This window comes from Ochlerotatus camptorhynchus, unplaced genomic scaffold (assembly GCF_037179485.1).
Source record: "Ochlerotatus camptorhynchus isolate MF236.1 unplaced genomic scaffold, CSIRO-AGI_Acam_v1.1 ptg000141l, whole genome shotgun sequence".
Lineage (NCBI taxonomy): Eukaryota > Metazoa > Arthropoda > Insecta > Diptera > Culicidae > Ochlerotatus > Ochlerotatus camptorhynchus.
In genome coordinates, this window is record NW_027040631.1 from 1,314,233 (window position 1) to 1,335,485 (window position 21,253).

General features: G+C 37.3%; 1 protein-coding gene across 3 annotated transcripts in view; it reads left to right on the forward strand.

The window, feature by feature from the left end:
- baz (bazooka) overlaps positions 1–21,253 on the forward strand; it is a 235,813-nt gene that overhangs the window by 155,572 nt on the left and 58,988 nt on the right. The window contains exon 1 of one of the 3 annotated variants that reach the window (XM_065221319.1): positions 11,866–12,059. The exons of 1 other annotated variant lie outside the window; for it this stretch is intronic. The gene's annotated coding sequence lies outside the window, so the exon portion shown is untranslated. Of the gene's footprint in view, positions 1–11,865; positions 12,060–21,253 lie in introns of those variants that run through there. One more of the 3 variants, XM_065221320.1, reaches the window with a different exon arrangement.

Sequence of the window (21,253 nt, forward strand, 5' to 3'; positions counted from 1 at the left end):
AACGAGCAGCTCGGTATTTTATTTTGCTGGATCTCAACGAAAAATTTGCCACGTGGTGAGAAAATTCTTAACTACTGTCTACCAGCCAAAAAGTCTTGACCTCCTAAACAACTTTGCCGAAGACAGCAACTTTCTAGCTGATCAAGATTTCGAGCTGAATATGCGAGAAAGGCACGTATATAATAGCGCCGCATAGTGAGAAAATTCTGAACTATGTCACCCAACAAAAAAAATATTGACTTCCTGAAAAACTATGTCGAATACATTTACTTTCTATCTGGATCTAGAGATATTTTATATGCGAGAATTTCACATATATAGTAGCGCTGCGAAGTGAGAAAACTCTGAACTACTGTTCACCTGCGAAAAGGCCTTGATCTCCTGAACAATTATGCCGAAGACAGTACCTTTCTATCTGGTTGGGAACTCGAGATATTTTATATGAGAAAATTTCACGTGTATACTAGCACCGTGTAGTGAGAAAATTCTGAACTATTGAGCACCAGCAACAAGGCTATAATAACGGCGCCGGTGGTGTAGTGGTAAGCGTGATTACCTCTCACCCCAACAGGCCTGGGTTCAATCCCAGTCGGTGCCGCCGGGATGTTCTGAGGCATAACATCTCTGATCACGCCTTCCTTCGGATGGGAAGTAAAGCCGTTGGTCCCCGGTTCATGAGTTGATGGGTCGATAGGTAGGGTCCAGGTGTGGGAGCTGCCTTCCTGGCACGTCGGTAGCATTGGTGCTCAGCACGGAAAACAAGATCGACGGAAAAAACAAACCAAAGGAAAAAAAAACAAGGCTATAATCTCCTGAACAACTTTGTCCAAGACAGTAACTTTCTATCTGGTCAGGATCTCGATATATTCCATGTTGTAATCAATGAAGTCAAATCCCACGTAGAATGGTCACAGTTTACGCGGTTTCCATTTACATTTTCCCTTTTATCCGCATTTTTTAGGTGTCTTCTGTAATCAAAGTTTAGCTTGTTTAGATCAAAACAAGTTTTATGAGGAATACTCGTTGGTTTCAGATCGATTGGTACCTCAGCAACAAAATGGCAATGGAAAACTCATGTGTGTTGTACAAAGTACAACAGTGCGAGTAACGGAGGGTTAACACGACGTAGAAAAGGGTCCTGACCGTGCGCGATCAGCTCCTTTACTTCGTTTGTCGTCCATGCGAACAAAATTCTATATCTTAGGCCATTGCTTACTTTCGTCTGGGTCTGAGCTCAGGCAAATTACGGTCGATTTATGCGATTTTGAAATAAATTTCCGGCGGATTAGGCGTGGTTTTGATTTGTTCGTGTGGATTCGGTAAGGATTTTATTTCATATTTCTCGTAACAACCCAGAACATAGCACTGCCCGCAATAATGTAAGCGGAAATCTAAAAACTGCGTGAAATATGTTCCAAAAACCCTGCTGCTGCAACTTTTAAAATTCCAAAAACTGCTGATATTTCGGACTATAAACTACTCAACTAACTTTCAGAATCCTCAAAACATCAGCTTCTGAGAATCCTGGTATTCCGGAAGATTTTGGCTTTCTAATAATTACCGAAAACGGAAAGAATACTTTCGGTAAAAATTTCGAAACTCTGGGAACTTCTAAACTCTCGGATCTTTCGGATCATCAGCAATTCCTGTAAAGCACTTTTTAAGGCAATTGAAACTTCTGGAGTTTCCGTGAAGTCTCGAATGTTTCGAAACTTTGAGAACTAACAACGGCTGGTAGTTCTCGAAATGCCTGGAGTTTTGAAGGCTTAGTTTTGAAGTTCCGAGAGTTTCTGCACTTCTGGATGTTGTTAAAATTGTTGGATTAGGAAATGCATAGTCAGTGTTCCGGAAGTTTTCTGTGTAAGCAATCAAAAGTATAAAAATAGTAACTTCTAATAACATGGAAAGTCCATTCCTCGAACGTCGACGCTGAACATTGAGTCAAGTCAAAACCAAACTACGCTTGTCTGAATATCATAACGTTCCGTCAATTTCCGTCCGAGCAACGCCTTCCTGTCTGAATTGATTTCATATTTCTCTCCAGTTCCGATATCACCTCGCCATATCACCCCCTACAGCCGGTCTTGTTGCCTGTTTCAATGCATTTATAGTTGTGCATTCGTGCCGAGAAGCCGCACCTCGAAAACCGTCTCTGTGTAGGTTAATTCTTGTACTCCTCATCCCCCTCTAATTACCATCACCTCCTTACCTTCCATCAATTCATTCATCGACGATGGGGTCGACAAACACACGCCGCGCACCCATTTGTGAACGCTGTATATAATTTATTTATTTATTCGAATTAAACTTTTCTGCGTTGCTCTCGGTTCCACGGCGGCGACGCGACCGAACGAAGAAGATGAGCTCCGTACGAAAAAAAAAAATATGTGCGAGCGCCGCGGCAGCCTGTAATCATAATATAATCCGGCTGACTTTAATGTCGTCGTCATTCTCTTCCATCTGCTGTCGCTCGTTGAAATCTTCCATTTTCCCAGCCCGGGCGTGCCGAGATCTCAACGGCCGACTAACAACACAACAATGTCATTCATTCCCCGGTGACGGCTTTGGGGTCTTAATTCCGTGTTTTGGGATACGTGATTTGGACCAATTATGGTGAGATTGCAATCTTGAACGGGGTTGCGTGAAGATCGTTCTTTGTCTGGAAAGAGTGTTGCATTCTTTGCCTCTCCCCCACTAGGAAAGGGGAGGCGATGATGGGCGCAATTCCATGGCATTTCATGAAGTGATTTTCCCTCGTAAGTGCTCAATTGAAAACCTTACACTTTTCGGCCGTATCACGTAACAGCTCTATGCTCCGGAATCTAAACCCATCACGGTTCAAGTAAATTAAAAATAAAACACCCCGTATGTTACGCTTGGCTTGGTTGGTATTAGCAGTCATAGCCCACAAACAAACCACGCACCGAAAACACAATAGAAGGTCAGGGGCCTCCCGACATCGGTCGGCGTCGTCATTCAGGGCGTCGTCTTTAGACCGAAAATAGCCAAGATTTCAGAGCTTTTAATTTTGTTTTTTTTTTTCTTCGGAACAACGACCCTCTGCTGCAGGGGCGCCCCGAACTTCATTTGTCAATGGTGGCCGTAAAAGACTACGCAAGCCCCGTGAAGACCTCCCCTGCTGATGAATGCGCACGTACACACAAGGGAGAGAGAGAGAGAGAGAGAGAGACACACGCACATTGAAAAGTGAGAAAATCTCTGTTCAAGGGAGGCATAATTGCAAAATGGTACGTTTGGCCAAGTCCTACGGTGATGAATTCCGAGGAAAAACCTACCGAACGACGGCTGGTGTTTTGGTGGCGAAGCAAATTAGACGCCAAGGTAAACGGTTCGAACAGTGATTGAATGGTTTTAAGGCCCTAATTGTATGAAGTGAAAATTTTCCTAATGACACAAACCGAACGAAAGCGGTCGGGGAAACGCATTGGAAAATTGCGGTAGTTTGCGTATTTCGACCGTATTTTGCCAGCTGATTGATTTTTATGGAATGGAAAATTAAGTTCTTCTTCTTCTTCTTCTTCTTCTTCGCGTTTTGAGCTTATTGCATATCGCATACTAGCTTATTGCGTGCTCTCAACTTAGTGTTCTAGGTGCACTTCCACAGTTATTAATTGAGAGCTTTCGATGTCTGTACCATTTTTGCATTGGTATAATTGTGTGGCAAGTCCAATCATACTTCTATGCCCAGGGAAGGCGAGAAATTTTCCTACCCGAAAAATTCCTAGACCGGACCGGGAATCGAACTCAGCCACCTCCAGCATGGTCTTGATTTGTAGCTGCGCCTTTACCGACTGAGCTAAGGGAGGAAAATTAAGTTAAGCTGTCTAAACCTTTATGAAGGTGAATTTTAAATAATTCATGATAGTGGTCTATCACCCATTGTAGCACGGAAATTAAGTCCGATAGCAGTGGGCTCTCTTCTCTGTTTGTATGTACCTTTGATTGTCCTCAACATGTCGCTTTATGAAAGGCCAAAAACGGATTGGGTGGATCGATAGGCATAGGATACCTATACGCATCTACGGGATAGTAAAGAATCTCCTTCCATGATGCTCCAATGCACAGTGGTCCAGAATGCAGATTTAGGTGGAATGATATGTTTTGAGCCTGAAATTGAAACTTTAGACTAAAAGTCTCTTCTACAAAGTTGTTCCTTATAGTTAGGCCCTCATTTTTATGACAATGAATTCTAGGGTGGTTCCTATTATCATTAAAATAAAAAATCTAACTTTTTTGTTTGAACAAATTAAGGTATACATTCTTCGGCAAAGTTATAGCTGAGCTAATTTCAAGCAGTTTTGTTTAGAATAACTTTTTTGTATCTCTTAAATTGGCCGATTTAGAGCTATTTTCTTAAATTGAGTTAGGGTGGCTCTTAAAAAAACAGTTATTTTGCTCTAGTTTTCCTTTTTCGAATTTCTCAGCAAAAATGTCTTCAGATAACTTTTAGATCCTAAGAAGGCGTAAATTATTACTTCACAAAGTTTGTCAATATCAATAACAAAAAAAGTTTTTTACGGCATTTGAAAGAGAGTATGTTATTTTTATTTGAAATGTATCATGAAAGTCATCTTCTAGAGACTTTTAAAACTCTTTAAGACGAATGTTTTATAGCTGAATTTGTAGCAAAATATGAATAAATTCAAATTGACATAACATAAAAAATAACATACCTCCATTTTTTTCATATTATTGAGAATAACATACGTCCTTTCAAATGCTGAAAAAAAACTTTTTTTTGTTTGCCCCAACCAGAGATATTAACATTTGAAAAGTGCATATTTTTAATATAAAAACGTCAATAACTCTTGATCGGCGAAAGATATTGCCAAGCTTCGTGCAGCAAAAAATTGCGCCTTCTTAAGATCTAAAAGTTATCTGAAGACACTTTTGCTGAGAAATTCAAAATAAGAAAACTAGAGCAAAAAACTGTTTTTTAAGATCCACCCTAACTTGATTTAAGAAAATAGCTCTAAATCGGCCAATTTAAGAGATACAAAAAAATTATTTTCAACAAAGTTGCTTGAAATTAGCTCAGCTATAACTTTGCCGAAGAATGTATACCTTAATTTATTCAATCAAAAAAGTTAGATTTTTGATTTTAATGATAATAGGAACCACCCTAGAATTCATTGTCATAAAAATGAGGGCCTAACTATAAGGAACAACTTTTTAGAAGAGACTTTTAATCTAAAGTTTCAATTTCAGGCTCAAAACATATCATTCCACCTAAATCTGCATTCTGGACCACTGTGCAATGAGTGGGGAGAAGAGCCCGCCCTTTATCCACGAAATGTTATCAACGGGGAGTTGGTATTCGACCTCTCCCCTTGCAAATCGCTTCAATCGGGTGCCCTGATGGTCCCTCCCAATCCCAGCATTGTTTTGTATATATGAGCAATAATGAAAAGTAAAAATTTAAAACAATCTCACCAACTTTCGCTGTTTCTTCACCCTTCTATCCAATTTTCGGGCCTATTTGTGAACTCAATGTCCTTCTCTGCATCGCTGCTCTAGTCGCTACTAGCCTCCCGAAAGTCTCCTATGTTATTTTTGATGTGTTCTACGACATTTCGACGTTCATTATCTTTGGATGATGATCTTGAGTTCCTAGGTGCGTCTTATAAAACTGTAACACCAGTGTGGAGAATAGACAGTGTCTCCGGATACTTTGTTAACTAGCATCACTCCATTGTCGTATTGCATGTGCTCCATTTTGCAGCTCTTCTTTCACTTTTACTTTGTTGACTCCATGGTACCGGAAAAGATATAGATATACATACATTTATAGTTTTAAATCATTGCGGCTTAGTGTGTAGAACGTAATTTTTTCATAGCTTCAAACCAAGGGAATGTTCATGGCTAATGTATACCTTTATTTCTTTCTATTTTACAGGTAATCATATCGTTGATTGACGCTCAAGGCCATCGTTAGCGTTCTGTGGATTATTGGATCATCTTAATTATTTGTATTGTGTATGTATGCTCCAAAATTACAATAGCTTTTGAATATAATATTTGTTGATTTATCAAGATTTTTTGTTTGTTTGACGAAAAGTATTTATCTGCTGCCCTTATGCTGCATTATTATATAATTTAAACAAAAATTAACTCCCGAACCGTTACTAACATTTCGTCAGTGCTGGGGAAAATAGCGAAAAAATTGTTCCATCGACCTGCTCCGATTTGCATAAAATTTTGCGAAAATGTTTGTAATAGGCAATGATTAAGATTTTTGCTAAAATTCGGCCATTTTGAATCTTGTAAAATTTTCAAAATTTTGTCCTTGAAATTTTTCATAATTTTTTTTTTCGTCGGAGACAATGTTGCAGACAAAAATAATTTCTTTCTGGGAAAAGTAAAAAAAAAACAATGTTTGTTTTATTTATTTTTAGTAAAACAAAACCTAAAACCCAAACATCTCAAAATTTCCTTGTGCGATATTTGAATTAAAAAAAAAAACTTGTGAAAAATGTAAACCTCTGGAATGTTTAAAATTATCGTAGAACAAGCGCTTTTTTAATTTATTCGTGACCTTCTTTTTTTTTAAACAAAAATAAAAAAATCGGGTTGGAACATTTTGAGATTTTTAGGTTTTTTAATATTTTTTAATATTTTTTTAATATTTTTTTATTTTTTTTTTGAAATTACTAAAAGCATTTTTTTTGTATATTTTTTCCAGAAAAACAACTTTGTCTCGGACGTCATTTTGATCAGAAGTGCCGTTTCCGAGCTATAATTTATTGAAAAATTTCAAAGCCACCATTTTGAAAATTTCACAAGATTCAAAATAGCCGAATTTTAGAAAAAAAATCCTGATTGTCCTTGAAAAACAGTTATGCTAAGTTTGATGCAAATCACATCGTGCGGCATTTATGGGGTTTGGTGAATATAGCGTATGTACTTCGATTGCAAGTCCAGAGAAGTTTAAAGACAGGTAGAACTAGTGTCTCCATTTCCCGAACATGTTTGGCTTCCCGCGAAACCAGGAGAAAAAGTCGGGATTTGACAAATCTACTAGGAAAATAATCTCACATAGGTGATAATGGCACAAGTTTTAACAAATCGGATGTCAATTCGTCCAAACTAAAACCTTCATACGTCTAAAAATTTGATGTAAGATGAGCAAAATTTACCTTAACGGTTTGGGAAATGTATTGCGTATTTATCGGTATTTTCATAACATTTTACGATTCTATTGAATTCGGCGATGATAGCTACGTGCTTTGTTGATTGCAAAATTCAGCGAAAATTTCCAGCTGCGAGAAATATTTTTAATATTTTTATAACCTCAAAACAATGTAGATTTTCAATTCTGGAGTGAAGTTGGTGGTCATGCTGGTTGTTATGCCAGGCATTATTCAGTGGTTAGCAATTAAACTTGATGTGTGTTTCACTGACGACATTTCTAGAAAGGTAGTGCTTTGCAAAAAACGCATGTTTTGTGGCAAAACAGTTCAATATACCCCTAAATGTAGGCAATTAAACTCAGTTTTCCTCACAAACTCATTTTTATGATACTAAATCGTTCATTTTAAAGACCCAACATTATGTAACACAGCATCAGCTGACGATGGTCGGATTATGAGGAACAGTAAAAATTTTCCCATTTCAACAGTTCCACTAAATCGTACATTTAGAGCAGTATTTAGCAGTTATCATTTGTTAGGGAAAACTTTGCAAAAGTACTATTTAAAGCTACTTAATATTTAACAGATTATCTCATAACAATGTTTTTATTATGCAACAGAATTGCTGAGAAACGAAAATTTAACGATGTAGTGATCAACTTCACCCTGTTTTACGGTACATTCAATTCTGTTTTGATGCATTGATTTTTTTTTTAGTTTGCCATGATAGGTACAGCATTTTTGATACCGCCATATTCATCATTGATTTATTTTTGATTGTTTGAAACCACTTGTATTAAATTTGGTTGCAATTTGAAATCACACAGTCAATAATAGAGGCGTAAAAACAGCACTGAGTGAACTTTTATTCGTGACAGGTAAGCGGTCCCCTAGTAGAGCGAATCAATCAATTGCTCCCTAGCTTAACATAAACCTTAACATAAGCCCAAATTTTTTAGCCAGATTTTCAGAATGAATTAGTGATCTATCCAGGCATGTATTGTAGAAATCTGTGGAACGATTCGGAAAAGTAATAGGGACAACTAACGCATTTCCGGCCTATTAAGCACAACCCGCACTTAGTCTTTCTTAATCTAGCGTAGTTTAGCACCAAACGAAATGTTATTATTACTTATGGCTTTCAAATGTATTACCTTTCCGTACGTACCATAAGATTTGATAAAGATAAACAAATTGTTGAGATATTGTTAAAAGTCTAACACTGCTTCTTGACGCCAAACTCAGCCTACGGATTCTAAACTTGGTCTAACGCATTGAAACGCAATTTAAACGCCAATGAATTCATTTCGGCCTATCGGATGAAGATAAAGATTGATAAGGTCGGAGCGCTACATTCGTTTTTGAGAATATTGGGTGCAAACATTCATATCACGCGTTCTTATTGACTTCGTTCGGTAGAATTTGAACTAAAGTATCGTACCAAACGCATAATTTACCTGTTAAATCCGAAATCATGGCTTTATTTGATGTTTTCTGCTTGAAAGGCCCAAAATTGGCGCCTAGGCCGAAATAGATCTCTGCCCTACGTATATTTAGAAAAATGTGATGCAGGCCTGATTCGGTTCGGAAGACATTGTTAACTACTTTCGGGGATTTCATTTCATTGTAATAGCTTCTTGTAACCGATAATGAACGATCGTCGGACGTCGCTTGTTGTGATGTAAGGGGCTCGGTGGCCTTAGAGCGATCATTTTTGCTTACTGAGCAGAAAACCGTGGGTTCAAACCCAAGCTCCTTCACGCTATGGAATCGTTAGGACATAAATTCAGCATATCGTTTGCCAAAACGAATCCTGCTGCAATCCCAACACTTTTATCCAACAACGTGGAAGTGCAGTGGTGTTCTCTGTTTTCATTAAAGCGAGTACACGTTCCTTTCTTGACCAGCATTCGGACCTTGTTAATTTTAGATCACCAGTATTTACACATTGAGGATGAATGCTAGTCCCAAGCAGCGTCTATTGGTTCTCTGTGTAATTACAGCTGCTCTGACAATAACAGGGTTGCATCCTCGGGCGGTCAATCATGCTCAGGTTTTAAGAATCAATTAGTGAAACAGAACAAGTCTGCCAAATGAAAGACTTGCTGTTTTGCTGCATAATTAGTTATTTGTATTTTTTAAAAACTCAACAATATTGCAAATTGATTTTTCGTTCCTACTTCAATCCGGATGTAATTCACATGATCTTTAAAGTAAAATATTCAAGATGTCGGACTTTAAAAAAAAGTGTGAAAACCGAAACTCTCCTTCGGGTCTATTATTTTTGACGGTTTCAAATCATTAAACCCAGAACTACCGTGGAATTCTGCTCAAAATGATCATAACATTCTTGTTAAAACTAACTGAAATCTTTTCTCGTAATACCTTGGAATTGGCTTTCGAATTCCTTATAAACTTTCTTGAGAATTTCCACGGAATATTCCTTAGAATTCCTTTCAAACTATCCTGAGTAGTCGATCCCTTTGAAATTCTTCTAAACTTTTTTTTTTAATTTCCATTTAATTCTATTCTATTTATAATTTTCTAGTCAAAACTCGCCTCTGAAATCATTCAAAAATCTCTTCAAAAATTCTTTCGGGAGTCTTTTTAGAAATCCTTTGAAATTCTCCTCAGAAATATTTTAGAATTTTCTTGTAAATTTCCCAAAAATTTATTTTAAATTTTCCTCCATTTAATCTCATAATACGATACCTTTGGTATTTTCTCGGAACTCCCTTGAATCTGCTCCCTTAAATTATGTTTATAATTCTCTTAAAAAGGCTTATAAGAACTCTCTTTAGCTACTCAATAAAATTAACCTTCTGTTCTCCTCAAGATCCCCATACAATTCTCAACAAATATTCCTCGGAAATTTCATTGAATTTCTCCTTACAACTCCCTTGGAATTTGTCTCAGAATTACAAATTCTCCTTACAAGGTTTCCAAGATTTTTGTAGTACTTCTCTATAGATTTTTTTTAGCAAATAACACTTAAATTCTTTTAACATTTTCCTCTAAATTCCCCAAAATACGCATCAGAATTCAATGGAATATTATTTTAATTGTTTGAATCATACAAATTCTTCCAAGTCCCATGGCGATTATAATGATTTTGAAAGTGTTCAACTCCAGGATCCTGGATATTTTTTAATCCCTCTAAACACATGTCAAATCCTCAGAATCTTTTAAACTTTTAAAAATTTGATAGTACAATCTCCGGAGTGTTAAAACGTTTTATTTCTCCGAGATTTTCAACACTTTTCCCTAAGTCTCATTTAAATCAAGATCAAGATTTCTAAAAAAAAATTGAAATTCAATCTCTCAGTCTTCACAATTGAATGACTCATCCATAGCCAAATGACCTTACAAAAATCCATCAGTATATTCTGGAGCATTGAAAACATAAGCGGAATCTCTAACTCGATCCCTCCTTTACTCGTTGTGTCCTCCAGGAGGCAACATGCCATTCTGGAGGGTTGACTATGGAAAGAGATTGTTCTTTATTTTCTGATTTTTTTATAACAAATTGATAACAATAAATCATTCTTCATATAAAAAAAAACTATTGAAAACCTAATACAAAACATTTTATAGAACCATTTACTATCAAGGACATACAGACTTGAAGCAACTATTTACACTATGAATGATTTCGCCTAGATGCAAAATACCTTTTGATACGCCTGTTTTTTTTTTTTTGTGGTGACAGAAGCGAGATGAAATTCGCCATCAGTGCGAATCACAACAGTACCAGTTATGGCTATACGTTCCTATTATGGTGTGTTCCAATTATGGCATATGGGAATCCCATAGGCTGGTATACTCACCCTAGATAACAAACTGAATCATCGAAATATTGAACAAAGATGTAATGTTCGTTCAATGCCTAACTTTTTCGTTCAATGTTAGAATAAATATTTTCAGTGTTACGATTAAGTTTACTAAGTTAATTATCGGTATCCTTGCACTATACGCTGTATACACTTTGTATGTTGAATCTAGCACACATTGAACACTGGAACAGACACCATTACACCATAAATTCATAGATTGAATCAAATCTACCTGTGCCCCCTCTATTCACCTTTACAATATCCCATTCAAATACTCGAACGCTTCCGTTGAAACTCCGTTCACCCTCGAAAGGCACCCGTGGGAATTCCTGGACACCCTCGTCATCAGTGCAGAGCACACACAGTGCAAAGGAATTCCCTCATTGCATTTCTCTTCGACGACGACGGTTCAACTCAAGTGGACCCTTCTTCTGCTGAATCACCAACCAACCATCACACGATTTAGTTGATAGGTACCTTACCTAGTAGATAATGCAATTCTGTTTCATCGTACAGGAATCCCCCGAATAATGCGGTGGGTGGTGCAGTCCATGGCTTGCACCACCCACCATGCGCTATTCGGGGGATTCCTGTAGTAGGTACTCGTCGGCCGGTGGTGTGAGTGCCACCCCCTTTCCGATCCAAGTCCCATCCGAGTATGTATGGGTGTGGGAAAAAACGGCCTTCCTCCACACTGCTGCTGCTATGCCTGACTTACCCCCTACAACACGGACACAGCGACCATTAGAGAGCTGCACTACGGCAGCGAGGTTGTTGTTGTTGGTTGACGGCCGTCTCCAGCTGTGTGTGTGTTTTCGAGTTCGTGTTCTCCATCCGCGCCGCAGTCGTCGTCGTCGTCGGTCGTCGTTGAGTCAGTTGTTTACAAATCATCGTGGCGGTTGGACCGAGACCCTATCTACCTGCCTGGCTGCCTACCTGTGACGAACTCGACATTCGTTTTGCGCGTTTCGATTTTCGTGGTTTTCTCTCGAACCGAAAATTAGCAGTGGTTAGTGCGATAGAAAGTTTTCGGTTTCAGTCATCTGTGCCTCGTGATCGGCTTTTTATCAAAATTGTGGGTGTTTTTTTTCTGCTCGGAATTGCGACTGAGGAAAAGCGATCGTTGCTGAGTTCTGCGTTAGAATTCTCAAGTCGTTCTAGAGTCGTTTGAATGGAATGTTGGAAAATTGCTGACGACGACGACGACGACGACCAGTGTTCTTTTGTGTATGTGCGAAAAAATAGAAACAAGCTTGAATTGTTGAAGGTGGCGAGGTGGTGACCACCAGAAGAAAAATGATCGTGGTGCTCTAGAGTGCTGGAATTTAATGATGGATTGTGCCGCAGAGGGCCCCTCGAGGCTGTGAAACGCGGCAGCGACCGAAACACACAAAAAAAGTAGAATAGTGTATATGTGTTCCCCTCCCGCGAACTGCTAGAGGGGGGGGGGGGGGGTTGGCAGGAGTAGTAACTTGCTCTGTAGAGCAGTGCTTCGAGAGTAGTGCATTTTGTGGCTGATATGTAATTACGGCTGCCGTGGTCCGTTGAATGAACAACAACAGAGAGGTGTATGCATGTACGGTTTATTTTCAAGTTCTGCAATGGCTATCTACTAAAGCGAATAGTGGTCGAGATTTACCGAGCCGAACTGTGGCGTAGTGAGGATCGGTTTAGGTGGTTTGTGCTAACATTGCCCATGGAATTCTATGATGGACTTTGGATGGGAAGTCTGATGAAAAAATGTATCTTAAGGACTGTTCAGTTTATAAAACGGACACACACTTTCAGTCACAACTTTGTTATTTGACTACTTAGCCTAATAATTAGCATGGGAAAAATAAAAAGCAATGTATTTGTATGTAATTTTTACGGAATTTTAAATCACATGTGTTCTAAAATGCAATTGGTATACCCATGTCAATATAATTTGAACAGCAGGATACATTTTTCAGTTGATCAAGCCAAGTATTGTTTTTATTTCAGCTCTTCTAAAAGACGATACACACCAACTAAAATAAATATGAATTCCATAGAACAAAGTACGATTTTGCTCAATTTTCAGTGTCATTTTTCGTTCAACGTTTACAACTTCAGAAAATTATCAATAATGTCTCAGTTTTCATTAAATTTTAATTGAATATACAAATTTGAAACACTTAAAATAAACTTAGTTCTGATTATTAACTCTGTCAATACACTTTTTATCACATTGTTTTTTTTAATTAAGCGATCTGACAAGTGCGAAAGACGTGATTTTTTACCTGAAAGGTTCTACGTAAGTGTGTGATGAGGATCCCAAGGAAAAAAATTGAAAAACTTTGCGAGCAAATAAAAAGATTCAGGAACAAAATATTGTTTTTAGGGTATTTTGTAAATATATATATTTTTAACCTTGATTTGATTGCTATGTCTGAAGCTGTGCGTCGAAATACCATTCATTTAAGCATTGCATGATTTTGTTTGGATCATAATCTATTTATGTCCCGACGAAACAATACGAATACTACAATGAAAAATTGAAAAGTAATAGACAAATTTTCATTCAAATTCAGGGAAGTATTGCTTTATATATTCTTTAAGTTGTTGCAAAATTTAAGCTGCTAATGGGTATGTGCGTCTCCTAATAGATGTTACACCTTATTGCTTCTGACTTGAAGTAGATTGATGGGTCTGCTCGATTCAGCTGTCTCCAACAAAAATCAATCCCTTGAACGCATTCTAGCGCCTTTTTTTTTTTTTTTTTTTTATTATAGTCACTTTAACACTCTTGGGTCATTCGTGACTTGTCCGGGGGTGAGATTTGAACTCGTGACTTTGGCGTGAGAGGTATGGATGTTAGCCACTACGCCGGGGTCGCCCCCTCTAGCGCCTTTGAGTAAATGCAAGACTGGTTAAGAGTTAAGCTGGGTTTAGACAAGGCAAGTCATTGATCAACTCAGTTGAATTCAGTTGGCTTGAAGAGTTGAGCCTGGTCCAATTTTTTTTCAATTTGAGTGAGTTGATCAAATCAGTTGAATGGCATGGTCGACTTAGTCGATCAATTGCCTTGTATTGTCTAAACCCAGCTTTAAGAGGTGATGTTTTTTCTGAATACTTCTAATTACTGTTCCTTATTGTGTTCTTAACAGTTTGATTAGCTCTGAAAACTACCTAAATGAGAATTTAGGATAATGGTCCTGCTTGGGAGGAATATTTTTTCGATTGCTAGGAGTAGAACTCTCAAGATTGAATAATGATACGTATAGACAAGCATTGCCTTGACAGCATAAAGTGGCTTTATTTACTGTTTACTTCATTGTAAACCTAAAACGAGTTAACGTAAAACTAGCTTCTCAGTGAAGTTATAGTAATGTAATGTTGCTGCTATTGCAATTTAGATGGGATTAACTAACATAATTTTTGAGTTGAAAGCGCTGGAATCCACCCGCGAATTAGCTTTTGGTTAAGAGTACTATCCGGAATAATTGTCTTGTAGAGCTGGGTCTTAACATGTGCTTAAGGCAAAAATATATAATGGGATTAAAAACAAATGTTTCATATGTAAAATGTAGGGTGATCAGTGAAACGGGACAAATCTAGAAAAATATACCTCGTCCTCTCTTCGAAAACCATAGGATTTTAAGACTCTTGGGTTGAGCTAGATTTTCAGGATACAGTAACTTTGAAGAGCATTAATTAAATCCAAAACAAATTGAGCAGATTTTAGAAAGACTTCATTCATAGATAACACCAAGGTGTTTCAAAAAATATTTTCTTGGGAGCTTTAGGAAAACCTCTAAGAGAGTATTTACTAGATCTCCCAAGAGAGAAGAGGTTTTCAGGATTCGTGAAAAATACCAAGGGAAGTGGGGTAAAATTCCAAAATAATTTTACAAAGATGTATCAGGATAGTCCGAGGATAATTCCAAGTGCATTTCTAATGGAAGTTCTAGAGAATTTAAATGAGATTTCCTTGAAACTTTCAGAAGAATTTAGAGCAGAACTCCAAGACAAATTTCGGCGGGAGAATTTCCCCTGCCCGCTGGTGTCGACAGGGAAAGGGTATTACAAGTTTGGCTCACAAAAACTGCTAATAGACCATTTTGAATTGTTGGTCGAGAATCTGGATGGAAATTCTACGGAGAATTTAAAGCAAATTAAAAAAAAATGGAAGCTTCAGTGAATTCTTAGAGAAAATTTAAATTTCAAAGAGAATCTATGGGCCAATTTTAAATTTTTTTTGGAGTATTCTACAGATAATGTCTGTACTGTTTTAAACTAACTTTCAAGGAACTTCAAGAGAGAATTTCAAATTTATTTTAGAAGAATTCTAAAAACAACTCTGTGTGTCTGTAATTAGTGCCTAACTACGGACAATTCGGTGTTTAACCGATTTACTCGTCAGCGACTACTAATATGATAATCTTCTACAAAAGGCTAAATATGACATAGAGATAACTAATCAAATTAAGATAATCATTTTACAATGTAATAATACAACAATTACATAAAATTAACGACATAGTGGTTCTCAGAATTTCATATGAATTGGTTGTTTTGCTTCTTATCGCAATTTTTTTATTTTGTCATTAGGGTGATCATTTCAATACATTGCAATGTTAAGATGGTCCAAAAAATCGATTTTTATCAAAAATGCCTTTTTTCAAAAATTCATAACTTTTGAACCACTGGGTCGATTTCAAAGATTATCAAATATCAAATGAAAGGTAATTAACTTTTTAGAAAAAATAAAATAATATTGAAAAAATGGATTGTGCATTGAAAAAACATGGAATGCTTTTGTTTGTTATGGTTTATAGGCAGAGGGCGCAATATGTTTTTATATTTTTCCTTGAAAATTTAGGGTCTTTTACACAACATATCCAAAAATCAGCGATGTGTTTTTTTCGTTTATGAGTTATATTTTTGTGAAGTTATCAAGTTTTGGGTTTTCGCTTAATGCTCCTATGCGACTAGACTACCATGCGTCTTCATTGATTTATAGCGACTGTAACATGGTGACATTATTTATACTTATATGAATTTCTGATCCTAGACTACCTAGACTAGAGACTGCAATAAAAAGTAAGAGGTTGTAGCCAAGACACGGCCGTGTATTTAACGTAGGATTACGTTCTTGGTATCAATATTCGGCGACTGTGTTAGGGAAACCAATGTTTTGTAGGCAATCGGTGATAATTTTGATCACCATTGCAACAGTTGGACATTTGTGTAAATTTAAATAGTGATATTGAAAATTGCAAAGTGTTCAGCAGATTCGTAGAAAAATTTCAAATCGATTGGCTTGTTTAGATTTAAAATCCATCCGCTATTGACAGAGTTATAAGTGGTCAAAATCTGACAACTTTTCGTAGCGCAGTCGATTTTGGTTTTTGAAATTGCATCCCCAATATGTTGCTGAAAGACGTAATCTTACGTAAAAAAATCCTTTAATTGCTAAAACCTTTTATTGCTATTTACTTTCCATAAAACTGTCCTACATTAGGCCAGTGGCGTCACGTAACCTCACTTTTTACCTTTAAACCACTTTTAAATCGTTATTTTAGGGTCATGTTTACATTCAAATCAGTTTCAAAAGGGACATGGTCTTCTAGTTTCACTTATTTGTATCCGTTGGAACCAATATTGCTTTGTTTTTTTACGTTTTGAGAGTGGTTGAACAGGTAGATTGAGGTTAGAGCGACGCCATTGCATTAGGAACTATTCAACTTATGGTGCATGCACGGTATGAAACTCTGGGAAGAACTTCAAGTGAGTTCTAACTATAACATCAAAACAATTAAAACAAAGAATACCAAAGTAATTGTGAGAAGCGCAGCGCAGCAAGTGCATTTTAAAAACAGTTCTAAGAAGAATTCTTTGACGATTTAAAGTATGTTCTGAGAAGAATTTAAAGAGAGCTCTGTTGAAAATTCCAAGTAAATCACATGAACTCCAAATTATAGCAACATAACATTTGGGGATAATTATTGCAGGGTGGCCACTCCATCTCAATTTTCAAAATTCCCGCATTTTTCTCGGTCTTCTCCAGGCATTTTTATTGAAATTACGTCTCAGTTGAAGTGTCAAAAAATATAATCATGAGTGCTGCCAATGGATATGAAAATGGCATTTACGTCGAATTAAGTGTATTCGAATTTCATGGCAAGTCCTTAGCTTAAATAAGCAAGCCGAGAAAAATGCGCTTCAAGTTAGCTTGGTACTATTGCTTCTTATGTTTCTACTGTTGTAGTAGTTGTTGAGTTCATGTAGTATAATGATGATGATGATGATGGTCCCACCTCTTACCCCTACATATGTTTGAGCTGGACAATTTATCTTTAAGATAATTAAGCATGACATCTTAACCAGATTAGAAAACAAAACGAACTGGTTACAGTTACAGATATAAATTTCCTCAACAATTTCCAATTGTTTCACAGCGATATAAATGTGAAAAAGCTAAGGCGTTCACCTCCTTGTTCACCCTTTTGTCCACCTCAAATATTCACAAGCATTCCAAGCGATCAAGAGTTCATGCATAACAAACAAAGCATTCTAATGCACTAGCAACCCCGCAATCTGATGTTATCATAATTTTCAGCAATGTCACGAATGCTCACGAGCCCCTGATCTTCAGTCACAAAACCTATCACTAATTCAAGGCATCTTCTTTGTTGCATCCTAAGTTTGTCATCAATAATCACGCCAAGATATTTAATCTCGCGATCCATAGTCTCATCGTCAATTACGGCAGAGACGTTATCATTTACTCGATTCCGTGAAATTACCATGAATTAAATTTTACTTGCATTCAATTTCAACTGCTTACACTTTAACCAAGGGGTCGCAAATCTTCATTCAAGTGTGAGATGGCATCTTCTAAATCTAAAGCTGCAATGAATAACATATTATGGTCTGCAAAATCGTAAAACACGTCCCAAGTCATTAAAATACATATTAAATAAAAGGGGCCCTAATACATTTCCCTGGGGCACTCCTAGATTATTCCCCATGGGGTTTTGAGGAATTCCAGTTTCTTTTTAAATAAAATTCAGAGGTGAAGTGGAAGATTATTCTGAGCAGAATTTCAAGCCATTTATGTAAATAATTGCGTTAATATAAAATAGAATTATGGAAGGGATCGCGTTGAATTTTTGGGGCAATAATTAAAATTGGAATTTCATCTTAGGGCGATTTCAAAGAATGTTATGGAATGTTATGAAGAAAATTTCTGGATGTATAGAAATCAAGAAAATTTCAGAGATAATCTCAAACCAGTAGTGCAGCCAGGATTTCTGACGGGGGGTGGTAAAATTGATTTTTTTTAATCCATCAATGCTAATTCAATTTCCTGAGAACGGGCTAAAAAAGTCATGCTAATTACACATTTTCACTGAAAATAGAGTACACTAACCAGGAAACCATTCCCGGGAAATTTTATCTATGTTTATAAATCATGAGAAATTACCAATCAAAATGAAGATCAAATATTGAACTTTTCTTCGAATACCACTCATCATATTTTGGACACTCTGTTGGCTAACCTGAGCGGCCGTTTTGTTCCACAATCTCTTCATCCTTGTCGCATCCCGAGTCACCTTTCTACGCTTCTTCAACTTCTGTTTGACAATTATCCAATTTTTCTCGATTGGGTTGGCAGTTGGGTGGATTGATGTCCTTTGCGAAGAAATCTATCCCGTTGACTCGATACCACTGTAGAACTTCTCCGCTGTAGTGTCAGTTTGCCAAATCAGGATGTACGGAAGAATACGTTTTTTCAGGCACTCCTGCTTGTACATTTTGGAATCCATAGTCTTGTTTATAACGAAAACCTAGATTTTTTGTCCGTAGCTGCAAATACCTTTCCAGAACATAACCTATCTTCCAAATTGATCGGCAAAAACTAATTTGAACTTGCTAGGGACGTTTCGTCGTCCATGAAGATGCATCGTTCGTACTTTGTAAGAACCTCTTGTACAATGGGGTCTTTTGACCACTAAATTCTGCTCCAGTGTTCTGTTTGGTTGCTTACTGGCCCGAAAAGTTGGAAATCCTTCTCGCTGACGAATCCTTCTGACGGTGCTTTGGCTGGCATTGAATTTCTTGGCGACCTTCAAATACAGCTTCCTATACCGCTCACGGAAACGCGATTTCGCGATTTTTCAGTTCGCGGCTTCCATCAAGTATAACTTCTTTTAAACAAAATGAATCGTGCCGAACTTCAGGAGGAAACATTTCAAAACAAACTGCTATCAAAACATTGCAGATCCGACCGCTAGGAGCACTGCAGTAAAATAAACAGTGCGTCCAGATACTAAATGATTCAAGCTTTACTGAGCAGAAGGTCGGGAGTTCAATCCCTCGCTTTAAATAAACAAATCTGCTTTACCGATCCGATCGCATGACTTACAAACAGTGAATCTAACCCGACCCTCACTAACACAACTTTCCTTCCAATGGTCAGCGTAGAGACGCAGAGGTAAATACGGTCTCTATAGCAACGGTTGTCATACTAATCAACCTTCCCCTTCCAAAAGACCGTGTTGACGTGACCGGTGCCGGTGCTGATAAATAGCTTGAATTTGTGAACTTGCCATTGAAGATGGATAAGCTAGTCCCAAGTGCCATCTATGTGGTTCTCTGTGCAATTCTACTTGTTCTGATCAGAAACGGTGTAGCAACTGGGATATCCACGGCTTCAAAAAAAGAATTCCCGGAAAAGTCAGAAAGAGCTTCCAGGATTAATTACAAGCATCTCGCGGTAGCAACGAGAATAAACTTTTGGAGAAAGACTCCCAAGTAACAATTTTGGTGTTATCAGAATTTTGTAGACCATGATTTAGACATGTAAAATGCGTTAAAACCTTGATATAACTTGCATGATACTTGGACTAGAAAGAAGCTTTCGGAGGAAACCAGAAACATTTCTGGGGGAAATTGGAAGAAACCTCCTTGAGAAGTTGACAATTCTTCCGGTGAAAGTAATAAGATACATCCTACCTAAAAAACTGGCAGGAATTTCCGGGGAATGGGAAGAGCCTTCTCGGAGGAATCAGAAAAATCAGAAATCAGAAAAAAATACATGGGTCATTCCAGCTCAAGTGGGTACACCACCTGTGGTCGATGTCATCGATTTGAGCCAAACTTGGCCAAAACCGAAGACAACAAATTAAGAACACTGGCAACTTTACCAGAATCCAAGCGACAGATACAATAGCGCTGCGCTTGAGTGAAAGTGGAAGCAACAAATGAGCAAATACACAAACCCTTCTTCTGAGGATGTAATCTTTGCTATCAAATTCGTTCGAAGCATTTACCTTTGAGCGGCAGATGATGCGATTGTACCTGTCTCATAGCGTTCGTATGAGAAAATGGAAGAGTTGAGAGTCTTCTTGATTTGTTGTCTTCGCCAAAACGCTTATTTTGGCATTCTGAACAAACGCCTTTTTTGATTTTGCTCTGAAGTGCCTAGATCCCTCTCGGCTACAACCCTGGGTTTTCGATATTTAAAAAAAAAATCTTTCAGAAAAGATTACTCCACACCAGATAAGCTATTCGTGATCTTAGAACGTTCATTTGAAGGTTTTTTAATGTAGATTTATATAGGTGTACCCACATTTTGGTTTTGTCTTATAAAGAACAGTAAACAGGTTGATGACCGGCAGGTATCAAAATTGTCAGAAAATGGCCTTTTTTCACCATGGGCGGGATTTTTTAATTTTTTTATATTTTGAGTTCAAATTTTCACCACACTTTGGAAAACTCTTCTACTCTTCTAAGCAGCAGCAGTCATCCACAACTGAAATTTTATATATGTACCTGCAAATCTATCTGATTTCATCGTACTTCTAAAGCACAACGTTTTGACTGTATCCCATAGGATCGTATTTTTCACTCTTAGGACCACAATTAAATTATGTAATGAAGTAAATAAATGAGCTAGTTATGAGGCCATCGAGGTGAAGGTATTTAAAAAAAATTAAATTGCATTGATTTTCCACCAGAAAAGCTCAAAACTACCACTCACTCATCTGGTCATATCTCAAAAACTTTGTCCAAATCATTTGCCCTCAGAAACACATCAAGTAGAAGAGTTTTATTAAGAAATAAAAAATCTCGACAATTTTGATACCTGCCGGTAATCAGTCTGTTTACTGTAGTTAATACAACAAAAACACAATGTGAGTACACTTAAGTGAATCTAAATTAAAAAACTTTCAAATTGACGTTATAAGATCACGAATAGCTTATTTGGTTGTGGAGTAATCTCTTCTGAAAGTTGAAATT